General features: G+C 48.7%; 1 protein-coding gene across 1 annotated transcript in view; it reads left to right on the top strand.

The window, feature by feature from the left end:
* The window catches only part of LOC138372165 (uncharacterized), a 60,814-nt gene extending 58,150 nt beyond the window's left edge, over window positions 1-2,664 (top strand). The window contains exons 5-6 of the mRNA XM_069337476.1: window positions 2,075-2,181; window positions 2,265-2,664. The gene's annotated coding sequence lies outside the window, so the exon portion shown is untranslated. The remainder of the gene's footprint in view (window positions 1-2,074; window positions 2,182-2,264) is intronic.
* The last annotated feature ends 14,689 nt before the right edge of the window (window positions 2,665-17,353 follow it).

The raw sequence follows: 17,353 nt of genomic DNA, 5'->3' as shown, positions 1-17,353 counted from the left end.
ATTTTCAAAGTTCCCCTCAAAAATTATGCAAATATGTCATGTTTATTGCTATTATAAATTCAGTAAATGAACTTAGAGAAAAAAGCTATCAACCAAAGTTAGAGACATGCACTCTACATATATTGTGTAAGTTTCATGTAAATTGAATAAAAAATGAAAAAGTTATTTGAACGTTTGTTACTTGAAAATAAATACGAAAATAATAAAGTCTAAGGTGCTGCCATCTGTGGCTGAGGTTGACATCAACCAGTTTTCTCCAAAATTGGCACCCTTACAGATAGGCTTACGTGCAGTCAGGTGTACAAGTTTCATAAGTTTTCATATAGTAAATCGTCCGATAAAAAAAAACAAAAAACTAAATTTTTGAAAAAAAAAAACTTTTGGTTTAACATTTTTTTTCCAATAAAACTAATTATAATGTTTTTTTATATATGCTATTGTGATAGCAAAGAGTCATAGATATGATTTCAGTTGACACTTGTGTTTGATAATCGTTTTTGACCATTTTGGTATAATTTTGACATTTGAATCAAGTATTTTTATTATCCCTTCCTTTTTTGCTGAAACTGAAATGCTGAAACTTGGACCAGATGAAACCCTTTTCATATATAAATAGTCAAAAAAGTTTGATTGAAATCGAACGAGTTTTCATTTATTGCATATTTGGGGCAAATTCGAACCTAATGATTCAAATATGCCAAAAATAAAAACTGGTTCGATTTCAATCAAACTTTTTTGACGTTGTATATGAAGTGTTTCATCTGGTCCAAGTTTCAGCATCGTAGCATAGATAGGAAGGGAGAAAAAAAATATTGAAGTAGGTGTCAAAATTTTTCCTAAATGGTCAAAAACGATTATCAAACAAATGTCAACTGAAATCATATCTATGATTCTCAGCTATCACAATAGCATATTTTTTTTTAAATATTATAATTAGTTTTATTAAAAAATAATTAAGTTAAATTTTGTATCTTTTTTTTTTTTTCAATTTGGTGTATTTTTTTTTTATTGGATGATTTGCATGAAACTTATACACGTGACTGCACATAAGCCTATCTGTAAGGGTGCCAATTTTGGAGAAAATTGGTTAATGTCAACCTCAGCCACAGATGGCAGCACCTTAGACTTTATATTTTAATGATTTATTTTTCAAGTAATATAAATAACTTCAAACTCTTTCATTTTTATTCAATTTACTTGAATCTTACACCTTATATGTAAACTTTGTCTCTAAAATCATAAGTTGTTTTGTTTCTCTAAGTTCATATATTGATTTTATAATATCAATAAACGTGACATATTTTCATAATTTTTTGGGGGAAACTTTGACTATTTGTATTAGGAAAACTAAAGATGTTTTAGAAACTCCCAAACTAAAAATCCTTTATTATATGCTAATATGTCAGAAAAGTGTCATAGAATGAAAATCATCTGAAAAGGTGAAAGGTTTAAACTCACTTGAAAATGTGTATTTTTCATTGAAAAACAACAAAAAATTATATCACCCTTTCTATTTAGGCTGCAGTACTGAAATTTGGGACAATTGCAGCCCTTTTCATATACAACTAGTCAAAAAATATTGGTTGACATTGAACAACTTTTCCAAAACCATTCTAATGCGCCCCTTAAGTTTAATTTTCCTCCCCTTCCTCCACTTTCTGCTTGTTCCTTCCAGCTGACTTTTTGCTATTCTTGAATAGTCTTTCCAGTTTCTTTTTCTGTTTTAATGCAGGGTGCTTGGGGAGGCGCGCACACTCACCGGTAAAACTGTGGTACCTGACGTTTTCAAGCGAAGGGGACGCTTTTATTGTCAATCTTTGCCTCTGTTGCCGAGCACGATTTCGACGGACTGACGGTTCTTAAGGTGGCGATTGCAGATTACATCTAAAATGCACCCCTGAAGGTGCATCGTGGATATATCAGTCATGCTGATTCTACATTGTTTTCCCAAATGTCATGTCAGATGTCCAATCCTCTCATTGTGGCTTCATGGTGGGTATGGGGGTTATTCGTGGATTAAATTTTTACTTGTTCATTTATATGCCGATATCTGACCCTCTTTTTAACTTCTCAGACTCGTGGGGTGGGTGACCAGCCCCCCGAGTTGGACTGTGATGGAAGGCCAGGCTCTGTATCCCCCACTACATTGGGCCCAGACCAAGCTGCTTCTGTGGCTCCATGGTAGGTATGGGGGCTTATTCGTGGATGAAATTATTACCTGTTTGTTTATATGTGGATATCTGACCCTCTTTTTAACTTCTCAGACTCGTGGGGTGGGTGACCAGGATCCCCGAGTTGGACTGTGATGGAAGGCCGGACTCTGTAGCCCCCACTACATTGGGCCCAGACCAAGCTGTTTCTCTGACTCTACTGACTACTCCTCTCTGCTTCCCTCCCACTTCTGTGGCAGGGTTGAGCACCAATCCAGGTGATGAGGTGGTGACCACCTCATCACCTGGAGTGGCTCCACCTCTCATTGTAACAACTGCACCTTTACTGGGGGTGCTGGGCGCCGTCACCTCCGTACTCGCACGATTCCTTAGGATTCTAATACATTCCAAGGTTTGTTTGGTCTTGCTACATGGACTAAGTATTTTCATCTCAGTCATGTTGATTTTACTCGTCCTGATGATCTATGCATCCATAAACATTTAGTTGATTCGATGGATACCTTTGTCACTTTTAACCCTTCTCGTACTGGTGTATAGGCACACGTGTCGTTGCCGCTCTTTCTCAGGACGCAGCTGACTGCTTAGCCTCGTCCTGCATTGGGGAGACCCCTTGTTCGGTTCTCAAAGTCCAATTAAATGCCAGTACTGGCACAGTTATTCTCCTGAACCATGTAGCAACTGGTGATAGGGAACTGAAAGACTGCCACAAGGATATTAAACAAATACTTGAGGCCCAAGGCCATTCTATCCTCCAGGTTGGTATGTTCACTCGACCCCCTCGTGGTGTGTGTCTTCAGCTTCTTCGCTAAGATCACTTTTGACTGTAGGTCCCTTCCATCTTCCGTACTTTTTGCTGGCACAAAATGCTTTGTTCACGAGTACATCCTCTCGCCTCGCCTCTGCAATAGATGCTGGAAATTTGGGCATGGTACCCACAAATGCACGAGTGCGGTGTCTCCATGCCCCTTGTGTGGAGAGACTAAGACAGTGCTCTTCTTCCCAAGTTCACTATCAATTGCGGTGACTCCCACCCTTCTCCCTCACATGTGTACACTACAAATATGAGAAAGTCATCCTCAATTTGAAACATCACGATCATTTGTCTTTTCATGAGGCGAGGTGCCAAGTATGCTGTCTTCCCTCTTTCTCTGGCATGTCTTACACTCGTGTATTGCGTTCCACTTCTCCTCGCCCTCTCCCACTTAATCAGTTTTGCAACTGTTTCCAGGCCTTGGACCCCGACGACACCACCACCACCTCGCCTGCTCCTTTGCGTTCTGAGTCAGAGGGTCTTCCTCCTGGTTCCCCGTCTTGCATTTCCTTCCTTCCTTCCCCTCTGTCTTCAGGGACAGGCCCTTCACACCGCCTGTCTCTCCAGGATGTTGTCCACCCTCCTCCCGGCAATTTTTGTCTTTACTGCTCCTGTACTTCTGTTGAATATAGAAGCTGTCGCCCAGGACATTGCTGCTGGTATGTCTGTCTGTCTGTTTCAAACGTAAACCTGGCTATTCTCTTTCCCCCCTCCCCCCACCCACCCCAACCCGCCTCCAGCGGGTAAGAAAGCATCACTATATATCTCACCTTCCGACTCGACTCTATTCCTACATCCCCTCCCATTTTAGTGGCAGAGTCGCCTGTCCCAGCTATGGAGGTCCACTTAGTCCTTGATTCTCTCTTGGTTGCTGCCCTTGATGTAGTGCACTTCCCTGTTTCCTTCCTGCCCCCAATTTCCTTGACCGCCCCTCTACAATGCCTCCTCCCGCTCCAGATTCTGACAGTCCGCCTCTGGCCCATCCTCCCACTCCCTTGACTCCATCATCTTTGCTAAATTTGCCTATGTCCCATAACTCTAACTTTACTGATCCTGAGCTTGAGCTTACTTTGTCTACTGTGTTCTTTTTTTCTTTGTTTCTCCCTGTTTCTCTGTTTTCTCTTTATTTTTTTACAATGTCTATTCTTCAATGGAATATTCGTGGGATTTATGCCAACTTCCATGAACTCCAACTTCTGATAACACAGTTTTCACCACTTTGTGTCTGTCTTCAGGAGCTGATGCTTGGAAGTGCGGAAGTAGCGGAAATGCGTTCCCTAGTGGAATGCAGACTGTGCTCAGGCTGGCCGCTGTAAGTGTGCAGCCTGGAAAAAACACTGCCGCTGACAGATTCTTATTTTGAATCAGAAATACTTAGAAAGACTCTTATTTTGTATCGGATGGCAAATGGCAGTGACCAGTAGGGACATCCATATGGCTAAGCATGAGAGTTAGAAATCTTACGTCTCCACCATTAGGACTGACAATCGTCTGCCCCAGATCTGGAAGAAAATCTAAGATAGTGGGTAAGTTTGTTCGAGATGTCTCATCAGTTCTTCACCTCTGTGGTTCTATTGTGGTGGATCCGGTGTCAGTCGCAACTGAACTGGGTTTCCACTTTTTGGCTGTTGGCTTCTGTTCTCATCTTCCTCCGTCTTTCCTTACCCGTAAGCCTATTCTTTAATCTTGTCCCTTAGATTTCTGCTTGAATCTCCAGCTTCCCTATAATGATCCCTTCTCTCTCTCTCTGAACTCCAGTCTGCCCTGACCATCTGCGGTTCTCAACAGTGAGCTCAGATAACATTCATTGAGATGCTTCTCCATCTCTCTCCGTGCATGTTTCAGTATTTACTGAATATGTAAACCATATCTGGGAGTCATCGTCTGTCCCCGAGGACTTGCTTGAGGCAGTTTTTACTATTTGGAAACCAGTTTTTTTTTAGGAACATCCCCTAAGGACTTATGCCCCATTGCTTTCACTAGTTGCATCTGCAAACTCTTTGAACGTATAGTCAGTGTCTGTCTGATGTGGTTCTAGGAACGCTATCACCATTTCTCCCCTTCTCAATTTGGTTTCCAAGTGTTGCAGCATGATTGATGTCCTGGTGAACTTGATGGTTTATATTCATACTGCCATTGCTGCAAAGACCTCCATTGTTGCTGCCCTTTTTGACATGGTAAAGGCATATGACACCACCTGGAGATATCACATTCTGTCCCAACTCCAATCTTATCAACTCTGTGGTAATCTTCTTCTCTCGTCATTCCTTTCGAGTGAGGTTTGGTACCACTCTCTCTGCCACTTTTCAGCAATATGGTGTGCCCCAGGGTAGTGTTCTGACCACTACTCTTTTCCTGGTTGCCCTCAGTGGTCTTCTTTCCTACCTTCCTTCTAACATTTTCTTAGCTCTTTATGTTGACGAGCTGATCTTACCGTTTGCTGTCAGGGTGATGACTCTCCTTTCCTCTAAAAGTGGGTTCAACTTGCAATTGATACCGTGTCGTCCTTGAACTTGAATCATGGTTTCAAGTTCTCTACAGCTAAGAATTTTGTTATGACTTTTTTTCGGCTGTCACTTTATGGTAATCATCTTTTGTATAAAGATACTGCTAAACTTCTGGGGATAATCTTTGACACTCGCTTGTCCTGGTCTTCCCATATCTCCTACCTCCGAGATGAATGCTCTAAGGTCCTTAACTTACTTAAGGTCTTGTCCCATACTTCCTGGGGAGCTGATAGGCTCACGCTCCTCTCTTTACATTCCTCTCTCGTGCTGTCTAAACTCGATTATGGCTGTCCTGCTTACTTGTCTGCCTCCCCTTTAACTCTTTGCCATCTTGTTGCTGCCTCAGTTCTGGTGTCGGTTGTTTGATTCCTACCCTAAGCCTGTATGTTGAAACTGGCATACTGTGTCTAAAGGATCGGCGTGATCACTATTGTCTTCGCTACTTTGCGTGGACCCTACAACACCTCACTTTTGCTTTGTCGTACTTTGACCTTTACCCCTCCTTTCCTGTTCCCTTTCCCTGTTCACTTTCACCACCTTCCCCTTTATGTATGATTGTCTCGTTTGCAAGGTTCTCTCTCCATTCGTGTTACCAATGTTTCTCCTCGTGTCGTTCTGTCCATGCCCCCATGGTGGGGTCCCTATTCCTAAGTTTTGTAGAACCTTGACCCACATGACAAGCTTTTAACCCCTCCTACAGTTCTGAAATGCCTTATCCTTGCTCACTTTTCTTCACACTTCAGCTTCATCTCCGTCTTCACAGATGGGTCCAAGTCTGCCGACGGTGTAGACTATTCTGTTGTATTTCCTGACTGCACCTGTGTTACATGCCTCCAGAGACTAGCATCTTCACGGCAGAACTTTATGCAATTTTGTATGCTCTTCGCCAACTGCTTTCTCGCTGTCATTCTTCCTTTGTTGTAGTTGACTCTCGCGGTGCGCTCATAGCTCTGGATTCCTTTAATCCTGTCCATCTTGTGGTCATCGAGATTTAATATTGGCTGTTTCTCATCTCCAGCAGATTTAAGACAGTCGAGTTGTGCTGGGTTCTCAGCCATTTTGGTGTTTCCTTCAATGAGCATGTGGATGCTGTCACGAAAGAGGCTATCTGTACTTGTACCATTTCCCACAAAGTTGTTCTTCATTTCGACTTTTACCCAGTTATTCATTCTTCAATCCGTACCCACTGACTGGATCATTAGTCTTCTGTTACTGGTAACAAGCTGCGTGCTCTTAAGGGTAGTGTGTCCCAGAGGCCTTCCCCCTACGACCGTAACTGGCAGTGGGAAAGAGCTCTGGTGAGGTTCAGTATTGGTCATGCCTGTTTAACTCACAGGCACTTAATGAAGCGCCACCCTGCTCCTTATTGTCCAAACTGTATTGTCCCTCTTACTGTCGAGCATATCCCTGTTGAATGTCCTCATTTCCAGGATGTGCGTGCTTCTTGCTTCCCGACTGTCCCTAGCGGCCACCTGCCCCTCAATAGTATCCTTGGTGAATCGGATACCTTTGATGTTCGCCTTATGCGCTTTTGTTCTCCTATTGGCATTCTTAGTGATATTTAGCGCCTTTTGAATGTCCCGCACAGTTAATGGAGCTACATAGTCTCCCTGGCTTTATGCCTTCTTTTGATAATTACTTACTTTCCAACAGTATTAGTGTGTTTCTGTGAATAACACACCACATTGGCCCAGGGTGCAGTTCCCCTCTGAAGGCAGTTATGCTTAAGACAAGCTGAGGGTCTTAGCCTGCGACCATACAGCTACTCGTGACAGTCTCCCAGTATACTCGGGTCTCACATAAACTCTCATGTACACAGCTGCTTCTCTCGCCAACCATTGTCTCACTCCACATGGGACCGTTCCTCCACCTCTCCTGCTTCTCCTGTATAAATTATAGCATCCTATCTTTCAACGTGCGTCTTCCCTGACATAAGCAGGGTTGGTTACAATCTCATGTCATAACCATCCCACACCCCCTTGCTTGATATCGGGGGACGATTTAATTATCTATAAAAGGTTTAGAAGCCTTTCCAAAACTTCACTTGACCATCTTACTTTAATTAAGTGCTGCTAACTAAATTTCATGGAACCATTTCCCTAAGCAAATATGACAGCAAAACGTTTATCTCCAAAAGTAACCGCCTTTCGTTAATCACTTCAATCCCTTAAATTTCTGCAACCTAAAAGTTATTCTCGGGTATATTTACAAACTGATAGAAAATTAAACATGCCATTGCAATCACATAATAAACATAATAAATAAATTTCAACGCCACTGAAGGACCTTCCGCAAAAATATCTGTAACAGATATAATGAATATAATGAATGTCATTATACCTCACCAAACAATAACATTGACTTGCAGCTGCCGTCGATGCAGAGAGTGCATCACTCACCCCTACAGTATATAATCAACATTCACCAATCCCAAACCACCAAAAAAACAACCCCAAATGACCACATTATTGTTCCTAAAGTATCCCTACTTGTCATGTATGAATAACCCTTAGTTTTGACTTGGCTGCTCCTGCTGCTGTCTTCTCCAATTGTGCCGGATCGCTTTTCCTTTTCCTTATGTTTCGTTTTTCTCCCCCCCCCTCCCCTCTTCTCCTATCTGCTTGTTGTTTCCTGCCGACCTTTTGCTTGTTTTGGTTATTCTTTTGAACTTCTTCTATTTTGACGCCCGGGTGCTTGGGGAGGCATACTCTTGCACCCGTAGAACTGTAGTACCCAACGTCGCGAGGGAACCTTTTATTGTCAATCCTCCTTTCGTCACTGAACCCGATCTCGACGGACTGACGGTTCTTAAGGTGGCGTTTGTGGGGTGTATACTCACGACGCACCCCTAGGAGGCCCCGACATGATCGGCAATGGCTTCTTGTTGGGTGTCCTGCCTCTAATTGTGGCTCCATGGTGGGTATGGGGGGCACATTCGAGAATGAATATTTTTCTCTTCGTACCTATGTCTAATTCTGTTCCTCATTTACCTTCTCAGGCTCGTGGGGTGGGCTTGTTCGCTCACCCCACGAGCTTCCTAATTCTTCCGCTCTCTTGATTCGCTCTGATGTTCCCTTTGTCCCCTTACGTTTTCCTTCGCCTCTCCATTGTTCTGCTGCTCGTATCTTTGTGGGGAAATGGTACACAGTTTGTTCCATTTATCTCCCCCCGAGTGTCCCGCTCTCTCTTCCTGATTTGAAACACCTCCTAGACTCCTTGCCGGAGCCTGTGCTCCTGCTGGGTGACTTCAATTGTCGTCATTCTCTTTGGGGTGATGTTCTGACGAATACCCGGGGTCGCCTCCTTGAGCCGTTTCTCCTCTCTTCTTCCCTGTCTCTTCTGAATTCTGGTGAGCCCACTCATTTGGACTCTTGGACTTGCACCCTTTCTTGTCTTGATCTTTCTCTCTGCTCTATTCCTCGCTGCCCTCCGCTCTATTCCTCGCTCTTCCTCTCGGGGTCCACGGAAGTGCGTTCCCTGGTGGAATGCGGACTGTGCTCGGGCTGTCCGCTGTAAGCGTGCAGCCTGGAAGAGGCACCGCCGTAGGCAGACGACCGATTCTTTTCTTTTCTTTCGGAAAGCGAGTGCGGTGGCCCGTAGGGCCATCCGTACGGCTAAACGTGAATGTTGGGCATCTTATGTCTCAACAATTACGTCCGAGACCCCTCTGGCCCAGATCTGGAAGCGTATCCGCAAGATAGCGGGTAAGTTCGTTCCCGATGTTTCACCGGTCCTTCACCTCCATGATACTCTTGTGGCGGACTCGTTGCAGGTCGCTTCCGAACTGGGTTCCCACTTTTCTTCTGTTAGCTCTGGTCTTCATCTTCCCCAATCTTTCCTTCTTCGTAAACCTGTCCTTGAGTCTCGTCCTTTAGATTTCTGCACTCATCTTCAGCTTCCCTATAATGATCCCTTCTCTCTCTCTGAACTTCGTTCTGCCCTGGCCCTCTGCGGTTCTACGGCGGCGGGCTCCGATGGTATTCATTATGAGATGCTTCGCCATCTCCCTCCGAGCACGTCTCAGTATTTACTGAGTCTGTATAATCGGATCTGGGAGTCGTCGTCAGTCCCTGAGGACTGGCTCGATGCCGTTGTCCTCCCTGTTCGCAAACCAGGGTCTCTGGGTACTTCCCCTAAGGACTTTCGCCCTATTGCTCTCACAAGTTGTGGCTGCAAACTCTTTGAACGTATGGTTAATGTTCGCCTGATGTGGTTCCTGGAACACCATCACCTCCTCTCCCCCTTCTCAATTTAGTTTCCGCAAGTGCCGCAGCACGACAGATGTCCTGGTGAACTTGGAGGTCTATATTCGTACTGCTTTTGCTGCGAAGACCTCCATTGTTGCCGTCCTTTTTTACCTGGAAAAGGCTTACGACACCACTTAGCGATATTATATTCTATCTCAACTTCATTCTTTTGGCCTTCGTGGTCATCTCCCTCTCTTTCTCCGCAGCTTCCTCTCTCGTCGTTCCTTTCGGGTGCGCCTTTGTACCGCTCTCTCTGCCTCTTTTCAGCAACATGAAGGTGTGCCCCAGGGTAGTGTTCTGAGCACTACTTTTTCTGGTTGCCCTCAATGGTCTTCTTTCCTCTCTTCCTTCTGGTGTCTTCTCCGCCCTCTATGTCGATGATCTTACCCTTTGCTGTCAGGGTGATGATTCATCTCTCCTTCAGCGCTGGTTTCAACTTGCAATTGATGCCGTGTCGTCTTGGGCCACCGATCATGGCTTCAAGTTCTCTACTTCTAAGACTTGTGCCATGACTTTTACTCGGAAACAGGTCATTCTTCGTCCCTCTTTATGGTCATCCTCTTTATGTCACTTTATGGTCATCCCCTTGAGTACAAAGATTCCGCGAAGCTTTTGGGGTTATTCCTTGACACTCGTTTGTCTTGGTCTCCCCATATCTCTTACCTCCGTGTTGAGTGCTCTAAGGCCCTTACCCTCCTTCAGGTCTTGTCCCATACTTCTTGGGGGCAGATAGGCGCACTCTCCTTGCTTTACATTCCCCTCTCGTCCTGTCTAAGCTCGATTATGGTTGCCCTGCTTACTCGTCTGCTTCTCCTTCTACTCTTCACTGTCTTGATGCTTTGCACCATACTGGGTTGCGCCTCAGTTCTGGTGCCTTTCGTTCGACTCCCGTCCTTAGCTTGTATGTTGACACTGGCTTCCTGTCTCTCCAAGACCGCCGTGATCGCTACTGTCTTCGCTATCTTGCGCGGTCCTTGCAACATCCTTCCTCTCGCCTCTGTCGTGCTTTAACTTTTACCCCTCCTGCGGTTCCTGTTCCTCTTCACCACCTCCCTCTTTCTGTCCGGTTATCTCGCCTACAGGATTCTCTCTCCGTTCGTATTTCTGATGTTTCTCCTCGTGTTGTTCCTTCTTTGCCCCCGTGGAGGGTCCCTCTTCCGCGGTTTTGTACTTCCTTGACCCGTATCACTAAAGCTTTTACCCCCTCCTACGGTTCTAAAACGCCTTTTCCTCGAGCACTTTTCTTCTCACTCCCGCTCCGTTTCTGTCTTCACCGATGGGTCTAAGTCTGTGGACGGTGTTGGCTACTCTGTTGTTTTTCCTGATCGCACTTATATGTGTCGCTTGCCTCCGGAGACTAGCATCTTTACAGCGGAACTTTCTGCTATTCTCTATGCTCTTCGTCTCCTGCTTTCTCGTTGTCAGTCTTCCTTTGTAGTTGTTGTTGACTCTCGTAGTGCCCTCATGGCTCTCGGGTCCTTTAATCCAGTTCATCCGGTAGTTGTCGAGATCCAGCATTGGCTGTTTCTCGTTCACAGTAAATTTAAGTCGGTTGAGTTTTGTTGGGTTCCCAGCCATATTGGTGTGTCTTTCAATGAGCGTGCGGATGCTACCGCTAAGGAAGCTGTCCGCTCTTGTCCCATCTCTCGTAAAGGCATTCCGTATTCCGACTTTTGCCCGGTTATCCATTCCTCAGTCCTTACCTGTTGGCAGGCTTCTTGGTTGTCTGTTACTGGTAACAAGCTACGTACTCTTAAATGTTGTGTTTCCTCGTGGCCGTCCTCCTTTCACCGTAACCGGCGGTGGGAAACGGCTCTGGCGAGGTTGCGTATTGGCCATACTCGCTTAACCCATGGTCACTTGATGGAGCGCCGCCCTGCTCCTTATTGTCCTGGTTGCATTGTCCCTCTTACGGTCGTGCATGTCCTTCTTGAATGTCCTGACTTCCAGGACGAGCGTGTGTCTTGCTTTCCGACCGCCCCTCGCGGTCACCTGTCCCTCGATAGAATTCTTGGTGACTCGGATACTTTTGATATCGTTCGCCTTATGCGTTTTTGTTCTCGTATTGGCATCCTTGGTGATATTTAGCGCCCTCTGATTATTTTGCGTATTTGATGGTGCTACATAGCCTTCCCGGTTTGGTGCCTTCTTTTGATAATTACTTACTTACTTGTAATCTTCTTTTTATTTAGTGAAAATTACTTTTCTGTTCCAATTTCTGCTGTTCTATCCATCATGTAATTATCATATTTTTTTTTATTCAATTAAATTTATGCTTTTGATCTCAGTTTTAAGTTTTAGTCTTAAGTGTTTCCCCCCACAACTTGCCCGAGACGCTGTGCGTATTGGTGGCTTCAGGCACAGTGTGTACCAGCGCTCTCTAGAAGTCACACGTTATGTTTGTAACTCATTTTGAATGTGTGTACTTTTATCTGAATAAACATTTTATTATTATTAATATCCACCATACACTTCCTCGCCAGACACCTGGGGCCAGATTCACGAAGCAGTTACGCCAGCACCTACGAACCTGTCCATCTTTTCTCAATCTTTGGCGGCTTTGTTTACAATTATTAAACAGTTAATGAGCTCCGAAGCACCAGGAGGCTGTTTATAACAATAACAACAGTTGATTGGCAAGTTTTCATGCTTGTAAACTGTTTAATAAATGTAACCAAAGCCGACAAAGTTTGAGGAAAGATGTACACGTTCGTAAGTGCTTGCGTAACTGCTTCGTGAATCTGGAGCCAGATGACTGAAGAAGATTAAGCCACCATCCAAGAGGTGACACAGGCACGGGTTGCCTGTGAAGACACCTGAGCGTTGTTGTTGTTGTTTTAGATTTACCTACTCAGAACGAAGCGTCCATGTAGCACGGCCTATGGTGACCCCGTAACTGAGCGCTGCGTTCATGCTCTTGTATGTATACAAGTATCTATGTATCTATACACCGCACGTGTTGGCACAGCTCACTTAGGTTACTCCTGGTTCACACACCCTCCCCTGACCTGCCCTCCCCTGACCTGCCCTCCCCTGACCTGCCCTCCCCTGACCTGCCCTCCCCTGACCTACCCTCCCCTGACCTGCCCTCACCTGACCAACCCTCCCTTGACCTACCCTCACCTGACCAACCCTCCCTTGACCTGCCCTCCCCTGACCAACCCTCACCTGACCAGCCCTCCCCTGACCTGCCCTCCCCTGACCTGCCCTCCCCTGACCTACCCTCACCTGACCTGCCCTCCCCTGACCTACCCTCCCCTGACCAACCCTCACCTGACCAGCCCTCCCCTGACCTGCCCTCCCCTGACCTGCCCTCCCCTGACCTACCCTCACCTGACCTGCCCTCCCCTGACCTACCCTCCCCTGACCTACCCTCCCCTGACCTACCCTCCCCTGACCTACCCTCCCCTGACCTACCCTGACCTGCCCTCCCCTGACCTACCCTCCGCTGACCTACCCTGACCTACCCTCCGCTGACCTACCCTCCCCTTACGTACCCTCCCCTGACGTACCCTCACCCGACCTACCCTTCCTTGACCTACCCTCCCCTGACCTACCCTCCCCTGACCTACCCTCCCCTGACCTACCCTCCCCTGACCTACCCTCCCCTGACCTGCCCTCCCCTGACCTGCCCTCCCCTGACCTACCCCCACCTGACCTCCCCTGCCCTGACCTACCCTGCCCTGACCTACCCTGCCCTGACCTACCCTGCCCTGACCTACCCTGACCTACCCTCCCTTGACCTACCCTCCCCTGACCTACCCTCCCCTGACCTACCCTCCCCTGACCTACCCTCACCTCACCTACCCTCACCTGACCTACCCTCACGTGACCTACCCTCCCCTGACCTACCCCCCCCCCTGACCTACCTGACTTGCCCTCCCCTGACCTACCCTGACCTGCCCTCTCCTGACCTGCCCTCCCCTGACCTACCCTGACCTGCCCTCCCCTGACCTCCCCTGACCTCCCCTCACGTGACGTACCCTCACCTGACGTACCCTCCCCTGACCTACCCTCCCCTGACCTACCCTCCCCTGACCTACCCTCCCCTGACCTACCCTTCCCTGACTTACCCTCCCCTGACCTGCTCTCACCTGACCTGCTCTCACCTGACCTGCTCTCACCTGACCTGCTCTCACCTGACCTGCCCTCACCTGACCTGCTCTCACCTGACCTGCCCTCCCCTCACCTGACCTGCTCTCACCTGACCTGCCCTCCGCTGACCTACCCTCGCCTGACCTACCCTCCCCTGACCTACCCTCCCCTGACCTGCCCTCCCCTGACCTGCCCTCCCCTGACCTGACCTCCCCTGACCTGCCCTGCCCTCCCCTGACCTGCCCTCCCCTAACCTGCCCTCACCTCACTTGCCCTCACCTGACCTACCCTCCCCTGACCTACCCTCCCCTGACCTGCCCTCACCTGATCTGCCCTCCCCTGACCTGCCCTCCCCTAACCTGCCCTCCCCTGACCTGCCCTCCCCTGACCTACCCACACGCCGGGCCCTTGTGGGGTACCAATAGTTCTCCCACGCCAGACCCTTGTGGGGTACCAATAGTTCTCCCACGCCAGACCCTTGTGGGGTACCAATAGTTCTCCCACGCCAGACCCTTGTGGGGTACCAATAGTTCTCCCACGCCAGACCCTTGTGGGGTACCAATAGTTCTCCCACGCCAGACCCTTGTGGGGTACCAATAGTTCTCCCACGCCAGACCCTTGTGGGGTACCAATAGTTCTCCCACGCCAGACCCTTGTGGGGTACCAATAGTTCTCCCACGCCAGACCCTTGTGGGGTACCAATAGTTCTCCCACGCCAGACCCTTGTGGGGTACCAATAGTTCTCCCACGCCAGACCATTGTGGGGTACCAATAGTTCTCCCACGCCAGACCATTGTGGGGTACCAATAGTTCTCCCACGCCAGACCCTTGTGGGGTACCAATAGTTCTCCCACGCCAGACCCTTGTGGGGTACCAATAGTTCTCCCACGCCAGACCATTGTGGGGTACCAATAGTTCTCCCACGCCAGACCCTTGTGGGGTACCAATAGTTCTCCCACGCCAGACCCTTGTGGGGTACCAATAGGTTTGTACTGGAACTCAACAAGAGAACATATGGGAGGTAATTAAAGACCATTGCGTTTTCCAAATTTAAATTAATTATATGAAATCGACCCTGACAATTATTAAGACATACTCAACTTGATTTAACTGGCTACCCTTATAAACCCACTGGACCTTCCCGGTCACTATAAAAGACTTGTAACTTCGCCCTGAGTTCCTAGTTCCCCGTCATCACTACACACACTACACCCAGTGAGTCCCCCGTACACTACTCACACTACACCCAGTGAGTCCCCCGTACACTACTCACACACTACACCCAGTGAGTCCCCCGTACACTACTTACTACACCCGGTGAGTCCCCCGTACACTACTCACTACACCCGGTGAGTCCCCCGTACACTACTCACTACACCCGGTGAGTCCCCCGTACACTACTCACTACACCCGGTGAGTCCCCCGTACACTACTCACTACACCCGGTGAGTCCCCCGTACACTACTCACTACACCCGGTGACCCCCTCCCCGCTCAGCTCGTTGTCGCCGTCTGGGGGCTTAGTGGGCGGCTGCCGGAGTGTGATGCTCCTTGGGACAGTCCTCTGTCCTTTTCTAGCCTTGTGCTCCTGCTGCCGTCCTCTCCAATTCTGCTGGGCATCTTTTCCTTTTCCTTCTGTTTCGTTTTTCTCCCCCCTCTTCTCCTATCTGCTTGCCGTTTCCTGCCGACCTTTTGCTCGTTCTGGTTCTTCCCTTGGACTTCTTCTACTTTGACGCCCGGGTGCTTGAGGAGGCATACTCTTGCACCCGTAGAACTGCAGTACCCGACGTCGAGAGCGAGGGGAACCTTTTATTGTCAATCCCCACTTCGTCACTGAACCCGATCTCGACGGACTGTCGGTTTCTTAAGGTGGCGTTTGTGGGGCGTATACTCACGACGCACCCCTAGGAGGCCCCGACAAGATCGGCGATAGCTTCTTGTTGGGTGTCCTGCCTCTAATTGTGGCTCCATGGTGGGTGTGGGGGCACATTCGTGAGTGAATTCGTAATTTCGTCAAGATGATAACCCCTGTTTCGGCTGCTTCTGGCTTACCTTTTCAGGCTCGTGGGGTGGGCGACCAAGCCCCCGAGTCGGTCCGTATTGGAAGACCGGGCTCTGTAGCCTCCGCTGCATTGGGCCCCGACCTTGCTCCTCCTTTGGCCTCTCTGACTCCTTCCCCTGGCTCCCCTCCCTCCTCTGTGGTTGGGTCGAGCCCCAAGCCCCCAGTGGTGACTACCTCGTCCCCTGGCGCGGCTCCTTCTCTAGTTGTAACTACTGCGCCTTTTAACCCCTCTCTCTCTGGGGGTTCTCACCGCCGTTCTCGTCACGGCCGCCCTCGCTCGATTCCTTCCAGTTCTGCTACCTATCAAGCCTTGTTTGGTCCCGCTTCGTGGGCCAAATATTTTGATCTCCTCCCTCTTGATTCTGCGCCTCCTGACGATTTCTCCCTTCATCGACATCTCATTGATTCCGTGGATGCCTCCATTACTTTTAACCCCACTCGTCTCGGTACGCGTGTCGTTGCTGCTCCTTCTCAGGATGCTGCTTCCCGCTTGGCTGCCTTATCCTGCCTTGGCGAGACCCCCGTTCGGGTCTCGAAGAACGTCAGTTGAATGCCAGTGTTGGCACTATTTTGCTCCCGCCCCATGTTGCGACCGGTGTTCGGGACCTACGCGACTGCCACGACGATATTCGACATATCCTCGCTGCCCAGGGCCATTCTATTCTCCAGGTGGACACGTTTACTCGTCCCCCTCGTGGTAGTCGCCGTCAACCCCTCCGGGTTGTGAAGATTACCTTTGATGGTAGGACCCTTCCACCCTCTGTCATTCTTGCTGGTGCCAGGTGCTCTGTCCAGGAGTACATTCCTTCTCCTCGGCTCTGCAACAAGTGCTGGAGGTTTGGGCATGGTGCCCTCCGCTGCTCCGGGACTGTCTCTCTCTGTCCTTTGTGTGGTGGCGAAGGTCACTCTAAGTCGGAGTGCGCTTCTCCCCAGGCTCGTTGCCTCAACTGCGGTGAGGCCCATCCTACCTTCTCCCGTGCGTGTGTCCATTACAAGCTTGAGGCAGCCGTCCTCAACTTGAAGCACCGGGAGCGTTTATCTTTTCCTGAGGCGAGGCGCCAGGTTCGCCGGCTCCCGCCTTATGCTAATATCTCTTATGCTCGCGTGTTGCGCTCTTCCTCTCCTCGTCCTTCCCGCCTTCCTCAGACTCGCAACCGTTTCCAGGCCTTGGACCCTGATGCGCCCACTGCCCCCTCCTCTGTCCCTTTGGGTTCTCTCCCGAAGGATCCTCCTCCTGGTCCTCTGTCTGGGGTTCCCCTTCCTTCTACCCGGTCTGTCGTGTCTTCTGTGTCTCCTTCCTCGTCCCCCTCCGATCCTCCTTCCCATCCTCTTCCTCCATCTATCGGCTCTCCCCGCCGCCTGTCGGTGCGGGCGGATGTCCATCGCTCTCCTAACGGCCGTCGTGTGTGCTCTCGTTCGGCTTCTCCTGTTGAGACACTGGAATCCGTTGCCCGGTACGTA

The sequence above is a fragment of the Procambarus clarkii genome, chromosome 38 (assembly GCF_040958095.1).
Source record: "Procambarus clarkii isolate CNS0578487 chromosome 38, FALCON_Pclarkii_2.0, whole genome shotgun sequence".
NCBI classification, from domain to species: domain Eukaryota; kingdom Metazoa; phylum Arthropoda; class Malacostraca; order Decapoda; family Cambaridae; genus Procambarus; species Procambarus clarkii.
The sequence above is the reverse complement of the archived record's forward strand: the minus strand, read 5'-3'. Positions and strand labels throughout refer to the sequence as shown.